General features: G+C 42.1%; 1 long non-coding RNA gene across 1 annotated transcript in view; it reads left to right on the forward strand.

Moving 5' to 3' along the window:
* The first annotated feature begins 4,156 nt into the window (after nt 1-4,156).
* The window catches only part of LOC130251744 (uncharacterized), a 434,188-nt gene continuing 423,711 nt past the window's right edge, over nt 4,157-14,633 (forward strand). Inside the window, exon 1 of the long non-coding RNA XR_008840217.1 lies at nt 4,157-4,331. This is a non-coding gene — a long non-coding RNA (uncharacterized LOC130251744). The remainder of the gene's footprint in view (nt 4,332-14,633) is intronic.

Raw genomic sequence — 14,633 nt, forward strand, 5'->3', positions numbered from 1 at the left:
TTGGATAGTGCTCCAGAAGTTCACCAGACAGCACAGACTCCCAATCCCCCCAAAAAATGAGTTAATGGCCTCAAACCTCATGCCAGGAGTTGTGAATGACAGCACTCAGGCTTTTAAAAGGCAGAATGTAACAGTACTAGACTCATAAAAGAATACACACATTTGGCATTAAAAGGATGGCATAAATATTTTGAAATGGCTCCTGGGGCTTGGACAGAGAACACTGTAAAACAGTCTCTTTATCTTTGTAAGAAAATATATGCTCACTGAAAAACTGCTGGATTGGGAAAAAAGTGATTTCCTTGCAGTGTTGGAGCCCCAAAGCCTTGGTAGCAATTTTTCATCATTTTGTTAATTTTCACTAATATGACAAGTATGCTACTAATATGATTGTTCTGTTTAAAAACTAATACCACTATTAATATGTTACAGTGATGAATTACTAACAATAATCTATCACGAAGGGAAAATAGTGACATAATTAATGCAGTGTTACTATTGTGCAATAGTAATTTGTTAACTCCATCCAAAGCACTCAAAAAAAACTTTATTTTTCATATTTTCTTCAGTAATTGCTTTTACACATATTTACAGCAGAAAGATCTGCTTGCAAAAGAGAAACTCAGCACCTGAGTATTTTCTTTTTGGTCCAGTAGATGCTAGCTCTTAGACTGACAGATTTAATCTCGACTTTACTTTAGGATCTGGATATTATCTTTTTAGGCAAGACTTTCACTGCTGTTTTTAAGATCTTTTCTCTACTCCCTTGTACAACAGTGCAGCTTATTACAGAGCTCTCACATTGCAACCATTTTATGACCAGGGGATACATTGTCATATTGCATTGATTAAAACACTCCCAGTCTACACATCATTGCTTTTTTACACACACATTTCAAATGCAATCTCAGGGAAGGTAAACTAATACAGAAAACAGCTTTGCAAAGAATCTAGTTACTTTACCATAAAGACTTACCCCCAAATGAGAAGAATGGAGGAAAATGTGCATATTCAATTTGAGTTTTTTACCATGGTTTTAAAAATCTGTAACATTATTTCAAACATTGTCTGCAAAAGAGCGTTTTACATGGCTTATTTCCACCACAGAAAAAGCAGCCTGCTCCCTGCACAGGTGAGCAGGGCAGTCAGGATGGGCTCAGCCATGGATCTGCTGGATTTGGGATAAGGGACTGCCATTTATCCCATTTGTCACCAGCACTGCAGGGTCCTCTCTGCTCCTGCTCATCACATCAGGCTGTGATACAATAGTTGATTATAAAATCAATCATTAGCAGCTCCGTAAAGTCAGAGGAAATACTATCATGCAGGTCTGGTGTGATTTTCCATAACTTCCCACAGCTGGAAGCAAGAGGTTGGAAAATTCTGTCCAGTCTGACTGGTGAAACTGTCTCTAACCAGCAGTTAGTGAAAGACTGCAGGATTTATCACATGATCCCTCTATCACCTGTGATTGTGCTGTGATAAAAAACACTGTCTTAATTACATTTATTTAATACTACCAAAATGGCAGTAGCTCTGCCATTTTCTGGTTACTTTGATAAAAAATTTAATAATAGTAATAATACTAAACCCTGGAGCAAACAAAAGTTTGACTTGGTAGAAATATTTCTCAAGCAACTACTCAGCTGGACTTACACAATGGAATTAATCTTGGATTAAGTACTGCATTTGTTTTTAAAATGGATAAATAGAAAAAGGAAATTTAAGCTATCCAATGTAATCTTGTTTAACAAAAATCTGCACGTCATTACCTCTTCTTTGTATCTGCAGAGCCAACACACCACTGCCTGAATATTCCCAATAATTAATAACACAAACACAATTGGGCAAAACTGTTTTCCAAAGCATAACAAAGACTTTTGCCCTCTTTTAGCCCACATGAAAACTGGCTTTGCTGTTCAGTGAGCCATACCTAAGAATGCAATAAAAATATCCTTGTGCACTCACAATGCTTAATTTTCACAAGGTTTTATGCTGAAATAACCTGTTTTTAAAGGATTGTAAAGCAACATGTTTCTAAAGTCACGTCTCAAATGCTCTGGCATGTCCTTTTGAAAAGCTAGTGGAATGAAGACAAGATCTGAAAGCAGTACAGAATGATGGCACCATTTGGAACCACAACAAAATTATTTCTATCTTCACTCATTTGAAGAAAAAAAAAAAAAAAAAAAAAAAAAAAAGCCTAAGAGCTGAGTATGGATTAAATATAGTAATTCAAATCTGGCTGAGAAGCTGCGAACTTTTATGCCAAGTTCTAGCCTGAAATGAATTTAAATGGCCACAAGTAAAAATCCACAAAGGGGAGATTGCAATGAAATCCTGGCAGGGAAATAAAAATAGCATTGTAAGCAAATAGTGTAACCTTAAAAAGGGAAGCAGAGAAAGCAGAAACTGGGAAATATTCTTGACCTTCTGTATAAAAGAACTAGAAAAAAGTAGGACAGCAGAGCTGGGGTCACTGTGGAAAACCAAGTGATGCTGTTTGTTTTGGTGTTTGAAATACTGGAGTGAGGTCAGACTGTGAGGGGTGACCTGAGGGCTGCCAATCTATTGAGAGCAACTCCAAGGCCTGCGTGGCAATTGCTCCACTCTGGCCATGGCCCAATCAAATTCCTATTATTTTACTGTAAAATAGTTTACAATGACCTGTGCAGTTCTAATCCTGTATTCCTATAGACTGGCAGTGCAATACATATTTATACCTTTTTTTTTTTTCTCTGCTCACTGCACATACAGAGCTCCTTATCCCAACAATTAACAATGGCTTTACGAGGGATTAGTGAGACTTAGAGAAGGTTTGGGGATCCAAACTGGTGACACTTTTGCAGAGAGAGGACCTCTGCCCACGGCAGAACAACGTTTAAGGTACAACAAGGCACAAATGGTCAGCGTATTTTGAAATCTGAGGCAGTTTGCTGTGGGAATGGTGGCCAGTATCGTACCAACAGGGATTGGGAACCCATCTGATGATTAGTAGCTGTCACAGAGCATTTCTCTTTATTGAGTAACAGGGTGAGTAAATAACCTTGTTTTTCTATATAGCAACTCTTCAGATTTTCCTTGCTTTATTGCTCTTTCTACGCACGAACAGCAAAGGTAATGCTGAATATTCTGTGACATTTGAGGACCTCCTAGAAATGATTGAGTAGAGAGACATCAGGAGGTGGTGCTCTTTCTTAATATAAAAAGGAACAAAATACAAGCCATGGAGAATTTCTGGAGTTTTGGGCACAATTCCTGAGAGATGTGATGGCTAAAATTCCTCAAATACCCCATGGAAATTGTTGGGCACCAGGTCCTTCCTGGGTAGCTGACAGGCTTGGTGCAAGTCAGCCTCCCGCATCCCTAGGCACTTCCACCAGAGCCTTGGGAAGTTGGGATCTGATAGGATCAGATCTATGGACAGGGTTTTATGGACGTTGATGAAGCGCACTGAGGTTTTTTTCAAGTACTACTGACAGGAAATACACTGGTATTTCCAAATAGAGAAACCTACTGCCAAAGTAGGGCTGCAGGTGGAACATGTCATGCTAACACTTCCTGTACAGTTCCTATAATAAACCCCTATTCCCCGACAGGGAATTCCCGCATAGTAATAATAATAAGAATAGATAATAAAAACATGCATGCTTTCCCGTTGAGCTTGAATTTTGAGGAAATGCAGTGAAGAAACTTAAGGCTGGAAGTTTCCACCCGTCTCCCCCCTGCACACAGCATCCTTCCCGCTGGAGCGGGCGATGCCTTTGGAGCCGCCGCCTTTTCCCCGGGAGCGCCGGGCGCTGCGGGAGGTGATGCGGCCGCTGCCCCCGGCCCCTCCGGCCCCGGCAGCAGAGGGAGGAGGAAGAACCTCAATCCCCAAACCTGCGGGAACAACTTCCTGTCCTTCATGCCTCCCACCGCCTCCCCATAGGGATATATTTAAAGATAAATATATATATTTATGTATATAAATATTTGTAAAACCAGCAGTTGATAAATGCAGCTAGTAAATAACCACCCTTATAAAAAAAAAAAAAAAAAAAAAAAAAAAAAAAGAAAAAGAAAAGAAAAACACCCCACATAAGCCATAATGATGATGATGATGATGACGGGAGGGGGGGGAAATAAATAAATAAAAGCGAGCGAGAGTCGGCGAGGGAGAGGGAGGCAGGTTCAATTATCTAAACAAAGAAATCATGGCGGAGTGTTTACATTTGGCAGCCCAAAGCCTCTTGGATTACGGAACCCCCCCCAAACCCAAGCGGCCCCCCCCGGCCCCCCGCAGTCGCGGCTCGCCGGAGCCCGCCCGCCGACACCTCGCCGCGGCCCGGGTAAGTGCGGAGCTTGCGGCGGCCGGACCCGGGCGGGCGCTGGGGCGGGGGCGAGCGGCTGCCCCCGCCCGACGCGTGTCTGTGTGTGTGTGTCTGTGTGTCTGTGTGTGTGTGTCTGTGTCGCGGGGGGGACACGGGCTGCGCTCGCCGCCGCGCCGGCCGGGGGCCGCCTGTCCCCGTGCCCGTCGCTGTCCCCGTGCCCGTCCCCGCCCCGGGGTCACGGCGCCCGGCGCTGACTGGCGGCTCCGCCCCCGCGGCCGCCCCCTGCGCCCCCCGCCCGCCGCCGCCGCCGTGCCCCGCCGGGCGCAGGGAGCTGCCCGCCCGGGCACGGGGGGGGCTCCGCTCCTGGGGGGCGAGCGGCCCCGAAATGGGCAGCGGGGGGAGACGCGGGGACGGTGGCGGGGGCGGCTTGAGGAGGCTCCTTCTCCCGGTGTCCGAGAGCCGCAGCGCAGAGCGAGCGTGGGCACCGGCGGAGGCGGCTGGGTGCTGGCAGCAGCGCAGAGCCCCGCTACCCAAAACACCCTCACGCCCGAACGTGCCGGCTGCCAAATACCCTTGACCCAAATGCCCTCTCCTCGAAATGCTTTTACTCTGCAAATGCTCTTATCCCCCAAGTACCATCAGCCTCCAACACCTTCACCTTCAATGGTCCTTGCCCTTGTTTCCAAATATCCTTGCCCCCAGTGCTTTTGTTTCAGTCTCCCTGGCTCCCAAACGCCCTTGCCTGCAAACAGCTTCACCCCCAAACAGCCCCAACCCCGATCTTGCTCTAAAACATCTGCACTCCTAACGTTTTATCCCCCCAAACCCTCTTGCTCCCAACCTCCCTCAATGAAGCAACGGGTTTAGCTTTTGGTGCTGCTCAGAACTGTGTTCCACGTCCTACCCCCCACCCCCCGAAACTGCCAGAAAGGCGCCTGGTTCCCTCCCCCTGCCATCACCAGCCCCGGACTGCTGATCTGACACTGCCCCCCCGCCATAGGCCACTGCTGTGAAATGTGGAAATGACCCTTTCAAGCAGGCTGCAAGTGTTGCTCCCATGCGTCCATCAAAAAGTCCCCTGGCCCCAGACATATCTCAGTGCTAGAAAGCTGTAAAACTAATTTGGCACCTCTGCCCTCCTGGATGTAGCTAAGGGGCAGTGGCCTCCCCCTGGTTTTGTGACCCAGATACACTGGCTGTGAGTCCTGCTGCACCGCTCTTATCCCCGTATCCGAATGTTTGGGAGACGCGTGAATTGCTTCCAGGGCTTGGCAGCAGAGGAACCGGCAAAATGACTACTGAGGTAGCAGGACGTAGCGGCTGGGGAAGACACATGGCTGTTTCCAGACTCTGCGATTTTCTGTCGCAGTGCTGAACCTACAAATATTTCTGAGGCTGTGCTCCTAGGTGTCCCAAATTCAGAATGCATTGAGCTATGTGAGATTGAGAAAAGTAGCAAGGATACATCTTATCCATCTTTATTAACTCTTTGCGCTGTTTGACTTGAAAAGTTAGCGGAGATCAAATTCGTGAATGAAAGAAAAATGCTTTGTATTGCAGAGTTATGAAGCAGTGTAAGAGGATTTGGGTCAGGGAGTTTGGACATTCACTTTTCACGCTCATCTGTGGGAGTGGGTTTAACTGTTGTGTGTTATGTGAAGGTGAGAAGCCGTGCTCATATCAGCACAGTGGTGGTGGTGCACTGAAACAGTGAGTGAAACAGAAATGGATGCAGGTGCTTGTGTGTGCCACAGCTGGGTCTGCTGATCCAGGGGCTGTAGCTTTGGTTCTCAGTGTCTGAATCCTTCCCTTTCTGAGTCTGGGGGCACCAAGGGAGGGTCAGTGGCCTGAGCAAGGGCTGTGGCTGGCTACAAACCCTTCATGTCTGTCTTCCATTACCAGATGTTGTGGTGACATGTTGCATGACAAGGGTACAAAACACAGGTTAGCACCAAATGTCAAACCATGCAAAATTTTGGCTCTGGAGACATCAGCAAAGAAAGTCATGTTTCCATTGCTTAGAAGGTCATTACTCCAAATCTCTTGTTTCCTTTCCTTTCCTCTCGTTATTCCCTCCTCTGTGCAGCTCCATTCCCCTACATCGACATTTCGGCCAGGTTTGTACATTCTGCAGGATAAAAGGCCTATTGAAGAAATTCCCCATGCACTCCGATCTTTTGCCACTTTACTTCCTAGAATCTCTGAAGGTCTGAGGCTGTTTTCTCAAGGAAAGCTCTTAATTTAAGTGGCCTGTTAACTGTTAATTGCTGTTCTGTTCTGGCTATTTGCTTGAGTATCATGTCAAACCTGCTGTTCTGGTCTGGAGGCTACACTGGTGATCTGCTCTGATCTCTAAACTGCTGTTGCTTTCTGCTGTGCTATTGAAGACCAAGGTAATATTTCTCTTCTTAATGCTACTGACATTGCCTTAGATTTAAGAATTTTGTTGAGCAAGGTGTCCCGCTTAAAACTGTTTATTAAAAAAATCTCAATTTTACAGCTGCTAAAAAAATAAAACCAAAACAAAGGCTGCCTGAGACATAGCACTGAAATAATTTTGTGTTTCTGCAGTAGGAATGTGTTTAGAGGAGAAAAACATCTAAAGCTGAGCAAAACGATGAGTCGATGGGTAGGTGGTTAACAGAGTTCTGCAGGAACTCCTGTTTATCAAACTGCATCCATCAGTGTGCTCAGTGTAAGCAGAGCTTGAACTTCCCATGTGTGCTCCTGGCTGACTGGAAGTTTGAAGACGGGTGAATTATCTGTCTTGAGGTCTGTGCAGTGTGTGCAACAGTGGCAGTGCCAGAGAAATTCCATCCCTAGAAACAATTTCATTCATTTATTGTGAAGTTAGGTTCTGTTTTCTAGTAACTGTAAAATCAATGCTGCGTTCTGGCTGTTTGACCACAACAGTCACACCAAAATGATGAAACAATGCTGCTGGAGTGGATATCATCATGTCTCAGGCTGAGGAGAGCGTTACTGGGGCTGGCTCTCTCGTGGTGAGTGTTCGTAGGTTTTTGATTAATGAGAGTTCATTCGGGTATTGAGAGAAGAAGAGACCTCTCAAATGATGCTGAATCTGTTTCCCCAGTATGTAATAGAATGAAACTCTGGGGCTGTCGCTGGACAGTAAGATATTCTGACATGAATATATATTTCAGAGCTCTGCACAAAATGAGGATTTCATGCATAGGCAACACAGTGTGACAAGTCATATCCTGTGTGACCTTGTGCTTACAGTATAAAGTTGTGTAATAATATATTCTGCCAAATTAATACACCAAATAAATAGAACATACCTCATTTTTATGCTAATAATGATATTTTTCAATTCGAAGCACCTTTTATTCTAAGACCTCAAAGTAAATTACAGGTAGGAATAAACCGAGCTTCACAACACCATTGTAAATTTTTGTATTATCATACAGAGAAAGGTATCATTATTAATCACTCTTATTTAATTTTCTGTTAATTATTATCTGATTTGCCTGTTCTCTGATACTGTTCTCCCTTCTAATATGTAGACGATAAAATATGATCTTATGAAATGGAACAAAAAATTAATTTCAGCCACAGGAATGGACAGATCTGCCAGAGCTAAGAGGGAAAATAATACTGACTGATTCCTGAAGGAATTAGCAGAGAATTTTGACAGTAGAATATATTTTATGTGGCTGGAACACAAAGTAAATTTGGGCTCACTCTGATGTGTGGTTCATCCTGTGAGTAACCGTAGGTGAAAGGCTGATGAGATCGTACAAAGACTTTAGCTGAGGGAACAAAAGAAACCCAAACTGTTTTGTTTAATTCGAATCACAAAGGGTAGGATTTGTTTAATTCAGGTCTCCCAGGATAGGGTTTCCAAAAGGAGGGATTACTGGCTTAGGTCTACTGCCAGTGGTGAAAATGCCATTTACTCCAAGGAGAGCAGATTTAGGCCACTGACAAGTGCTTTTGCAATCCTGTCCTTTATGTTTATAAAGTGGAAGTGCAATCTTGCATACCTGATACTCAAGCATGTGTTTCTTACAAACTTCAGCACAGGATTTGATTCACTGTCAGACCCCTGTATGTGAAGGCAGAATAACATTTCTGGGATGAGAACCCAGCTTGCAATGTTCTTCAGCAGCTTTTTCTCCATTTATGGCAGTAAGGTTGTGTGGGAAGGCAATTAGTACAGAATTTGCTCTAACTTATTAATGCATATTTACAACCTTAATTCCAGTTTAACAGAATGTTTTGTGGTGGAACGTTTACAGAAAGAGCATGTGAAAAAATTATCACTGCATGTATTAAGCACAAAGAAAGCATCCCAATACTGCTGTGTAGGAGCAACTGACAAGACAGAACATATTACAAGAAACTATCTTTTTCATTAAGTCTGCACAAAATGAGGATTTAACGCATGGGCAGCACAGCCAGTCCCAGAGGTTTAGTGCCCATAATCCCACCTTGAAAATGGCTTCACAATAATAATTACTGCTACAAAATGGACACTGCTTCCCATTTTGGCAGGTCTACTTCACACATAACTAATTGCAAACACACAAGGCAAGGTCTATATTTTCCCCTCCACCTAGTTCCAGAAACCTTCCCATAAGGTTTCCAGTCTCTAGCTGACAACTTCCCACTTGGCCTTGTTTTGCCACACTGAAGCAGAACACGTGGGGCAGCCCCCCTTGCTTTGGTGTGCTCCAACCATCCCTGGATGTTAAGGTGCTAAGACATGAATATATATTTGTGAGCTTTGCAAAAAATGAGGATTTCACACATAGGCAACACAGTGTGACCAGTAGTATCCGGCATGACCTTGCAAATGCAGGCTGAGCTCCAGAATAAACAGCTCTGAAGAGCAAGGGCTGTGGCAGATTCCCAGGTTCTGGAAGGAAATCCCAGTGCTTGGTTCGAAGCCTGCACAGACTCTTCTTACAAAACTAACCTGCTTTACACAGATGGTAAAGTACAATTTCCAACTACTGTTAGAAAGCCAGGCTTATTGTTACAGAAAATCCATGGTCAGTGGAACTCACCACAGAGAACTGAAATCCTCATCATGGCTGGAGATTTCACAGTTTCTGGGTTCCAGGTGTGGATTGTTGGTTCTCATTGTGACAACACCCACATTTATCACTTGTTCAGGCTGTTGTTCCTTTCTCCTCTACATTTTCTTGCCAGCTTTTTTCTCTTGCTAAGTGAACGATAGATTGGAATTGATAGATTTTTTTTCTACCTTTCTGAAATAAATGGTGACCTTTTTAAAGATGAAAATAACATATATGTTCGTGGTACATAGATGGAGATAGGAAAGTGTCTTCCCACACATCCTTTTCTCAGAGTTCAAAACAACCTGGTGCAATCTGGCCCTTTGTCAGAGCTGTCTTTTGAGTATGGGCTGTCAGACTCTGGGTAGGGGGCAGGACATTTTTGTTCAGGGAAGCTAATATGAAATAGGATCTTGAAATACACATTATTTAGACTGCATTGCAGATCTATGTTATTCAGCTTTCTTTCTTTTTGCTGTTGTTATTGTTGTTGTTGTTAAAATTTCAGTGGGTTTCATTGGTGTTTTAGGCGTAAGCCTGAATCTACAGCTTGTGGTCAGTTCTGGAACAAAAAGCCCTATAGAAACCAGCCAGGAAAGGATGTGAAGAGTTTGTCTTCCTTTCTCAAAGGTGGGATAACTGTACCATTATTGGTGGAAGTTTGTTTACTCCATTTTTAGAAACCACAAAGATTTTGCAGTCTTCCTGAGTAGCCCAGTGACCCAAATCTCCCTTGGCATATTGAATTTCATTACCACTTGTTCTATCTAAATTGGACATAAAGAGGAGTCTGTTCACAGAGATCTTCACTGTGTCCCTGCCAGCCATCCCCTCTCAGGCCTAAGCAATCCCAGGTTCTTACCCTGCTCCTCAGAGGTCATGTTACAGCTTTACAGTGGTTAATCCAAATCCTTCTTGAAGGGCTGAGCTGACTTTGCTGGACTCAGTCTAACTCCAGCCAATGCCCTGCCATTTTGCATCAGGATGGGAATTATTTTGGCTTTTTCAATAATCTCACTGTTTTCTATTTAGTTTCTGTTCCTAGAGCTTTATTATTCCATGAAACTTTGAGACCATGGACAAAGTAACATTAGTAAAAATGAATAATAAATATACCTTACTATGACAATATTCCTTATCTTTAAAATACTTTTTCTTTTCTGAGTTTTATCTTCTCTCTCTTTTTCTAGGTGAGGAGATAATTTTAGGAAAATGACAATTCCACTTCTATTTCCAATGTAAGGATAGAATTGTTTGTAGTGTAACACAGTCCCATGCTACATAACTGTCCTATATATTTACAAGAATAAGTTATTCTGGTTCTGCTTTTTGCTGTGGTCTATTAGGGAAGTCATGCCTAAATGTTAGAATTATTGGTAAATAGATGCAGACACAGCAGATCATAAACTCAGTGCATACATTTTGGCCTAAGACCACATTCATTTTCTTCTAAAAAGCATTCTATAGAGTATAATATATTCGAAAATATTTCTTAAATTGTGAAGTCTTTGAGGTTGGGATATTCATAAATGTTTGCAGAGCACCTAGAATTCGTCTCTGATTGGGGCCTATGGGTAATTTAGAAACATAAATATTTAATGATAATGGTAATTACCCCTTTTTCAGAATAATAATGTCTTTGAAGTTCCATCTTGGATGAGTGAAACCCCCTTAATAAGTTCCTCCCTCCACTTTGAAGAATATTTTCTTGTCATTGGAAGCATTTCTGGAATTCATAGTTCTGTATATTATAAAAATGCCACACTTCATAAACTGCAGAACTGTTTGCTCCAGCCTGTCTCCTGCTTAAGATGTGCAGAAATTGGGATGCAAGTGGCACCATGGGATGTGTTCTGTGGGTATTCCTACCTTGAAGCTTTAGTTGAGATGGAGAATAATGTTTGCAGGGATCAGGCCCACTTCCAACACTGGAATTCTTGTTGTGCACTGATCTCCCAGAACCAAAACTGGATTCCTCTGGGATTAAACCACACCAGAAGCACATACTTAGGAGTGTTTCTTCCCTTGGACCAGAGAGTTACTTCAAGTGACTAATGAAAACTTGACAGAGTATTGACTATATGATACCCACTTCCAAATGGCTGCCATGATGTATTGACAGCAGCACTGGCAAATAAATAATACATATTTTTAAAATTTCCTTAATTACATGTTTACCCAATAGGCCATAACAGCTCTGTCCCAAGGAGCTGTTGCAGTCTGAGTAAATAATACATGTTTTAAAGTCCATAATTACATATTTAAACGATAGACTATCGAGGAAATAATGCACATTTTAAAAAGTCCATAATTACATATTTACATGATAGTCTGTAAATTCTGTAATTACTTATTTACACAATAGACCATAGCAGCTGTTACAGTCTATTATAGTAACTCCCATAGAATTATATTATGGATTTTTTTTATAACTTAAAAAATAAGTATATTTAACCAGAAAATTGTATTGTTATTCTTTAAAAAACCCTCCACAAAACTCTAAAATAGTAAAATATATGTAAAGTTAAAAATTTAGGGTGATACAGAGATAGGGAAGTTCTTATCCCTTCATGGTAAATGTCTTTTGTTAGCATGAGGAGCTTAGGATTTTTCATTCATTCCAGAATTTCTTTACTTAGGTAGCAGAAATATAAATATGCAACATTCTGTGATTATACTTCCCTTATTGTCATGTAGACATTCAATTTGGATAAGCATTCAGGATTCTTAAATTCTTCAGTTCCTGTTCTGCTCTTATTAAAATCAGTGATAAAACTCCCATCAACCCTGGTTTCAGAAATAATTTATATTGAGGACAGCACTTACACATGTACTTGAAATCAATGGCACTTAAGCATCTTTTAAAAATAAGCACATACTTAAGGACTCTCATGAATTCTGATGGACCGAAACATATGATTAAATGCTTTCCCGAATTGGGATTTGGAAACTGCCTTCCATGGAGGCAGGATTGGAGCCTTCCTCTCCCATGGCTTTATTGATGGGCCACAGGTTTTTTGTGGCTTGTGCTGTGGCCTCTCCCCGAGGAGAAGCTTTTTTTAGCGTGTTTAACTCCAGACATATGTGTGTGAGAATTGGTGCTACAGCAAATGTGTTGCCGTGCCTTTGTTCTTTGTGGAGAGCCATGAATTGAGAATTCATCCAGTGTTTTCCATAGCTCAGCTGCTGAATTTATTCCTCATGTTAAAGACTGGATCGATACACCTAAATGAGACTTCTGTCCATAATTACTACTAAATAGCAAGGCTAAATCAAGCAAGTCAGAATGTGACATTTAGCTCAGCCGGACCTTATGCATTTAGTAAGGAAACAGAGTATGAGAGAAACCTTTGATCCCCACTGTTGGTTTCATTAAAACATTGGAGTTAAGAGAATCTGAGCTGTCGGGAGCCCCATTTAAGCCTTGCCATAAGCATGATGAAATATGCAGGTACTTTTTAACGAGGGTTAGGAGGGTGTTCAATTACTGGTCACACATTTTGACTGAAAGCACCAGGTAAAGGGCTGGAGGTTTTGTCTTTCCTTCACAATGAGCATTATAGCATCAAACTGGGTAAAGAAATACCTGGTCAGAAATAAAGAAGACTTTTTGTCAAGTGAAATTGTGTCTCATAGGGAACGAAAATCCTCAATAAGATACACTTCTGACATTTTTTGCTGTAGATCCTCCCAGATGTTGTTACTGACACCAGTGCCCACATTTGGCTATTTGGTTAAAGGCCAAAGGGAAAGTCAATATCAATATCAATCCTTTGTTAAAATTACAAAGGTGGTAGAAGAAATTACTTAATAGCAGCAGCCTAATCCTTATCTCTTCCATGGTGCTTTTTACCTTTGTAAAACAGGTAAATTGCATTGCCAGACTGGTCAGTCTTTGAAACCTGGCAAGTGCAAACAAAGCATGCATAAGATTAGAGAACTGAAAACCTGGACAATATGTTCAGGTTATGTAGGAACCATATTTACGTGATTTACATTTTAAAGCAACTTCAGTCTTGCATTCTCCACAGCATTTGAGAAATAAAAAATTAGAGGACCTCTGTCTTCTGTTGGACAGCCCTGTGGCACTCAGTGGGAATAACCAATGCTCTTCATGGGAGCTCTATCCCTTGCAAAACTGTCAAGGTCAGTTGCTGTGTCACTTTTCTACTCTGTTTTCCATTAAAACATACACACATCAACGTTTACTGGGTTTGTAGCACTTCCAAGCTTTCCACTTGAGCTAACATACAACAGCTGTCATTTTTCCACGTTCACCCTGTGCCTGTGAGTTAGTCACATTCTTTGAAGGTTTTGTGGATCTGCAGCTTTTCACCAGGTGGGTGTTGAGAGTTTTCCCTTCTCCCGGCCCTTTGGATCTGCATGGCATCCATCCTTGCAGGCACAGCACCCACCAGGAGTCCTGGGATGTTTTATTGCTAAGGAAAGATTTTGTGTTCAGGGAACTGTGGCAGTTCTCTAAGAATTCTGACCTCAGGTTGGAGCCGTCCACAAGTGCACAATATAAGTTTACACAAATAAACAAGATGTGTTGCACAATATAAGCTTTATAAGGGAAAGCTTTATTATCACATGCATTTTGGGCACAAACCAGCTTGTTTTATTGTAAAAATCCCACTGGGGAGCCAACACAGGGAATATTACATGAAGAAAGCAGACAGATTCCAGCACATTTTATTTGCCAATAAGCAGGACTTTGCACTTGTAATTTTGTTAATTGTCAGAAGTAATTTAAATTCATCAATTAGCAATGAGTAATTCTATCTGAAGTGTTTCTAGGAAAAGTTAAAATCCCAGTTGGATTAACACAACACTTTCTCCTTTAGAGATATATAACTTCAGTAGAGTAAGTTGTCTCACATGGTATTTTGGAAGTGGGACTTTATTTCTGTCTTCCTGTATGTGATGGGAGGGGATGTGTCGTTTCAAGGAGACAGATCCAGACTTTTCACAGAGGTGCTCAGTGAAAGGGGAAGAGGCAATGAGCACAGGCTGCAATAGGGAAAACTCTGATTAGGTTTTAGGAAGAATTTTTCATGGGGGGTGTGGTCGAATGCTGGAACAGATTACCCAGACAGACTGAAATCTCAGACTTGGGTGGTTTTGCACTGGATTCCTGACTCTCTTTTGTAAGTTGCTGTAGGACAGGTTTTGACTGTGCCTCACCACCTTGCCCTTGTTCTGCAGAGAGCTTTCAGATTAAAATGTGATGTGCTATATAAAAATAAACTGTTACTATTACTGGTGTGTGGTG

The sequence above is a fragment of the Oenanthe melanoleuca genome, chromosome 3 (assembly GCF_029582105.1).
Source record: "Oenanthe melanoleuca isolate GR-GAL-2019-014 chromosome 3, OMel1.0, whole genome shotgun sequence".
Classification (NCBI taxonomy): domain Eukaryota; kingdom Metazoa; phylum Chordata; class Aves; order Passeriformes; family Muscicapidae; genus Oenanthe; species Oenanthe melanoleuca.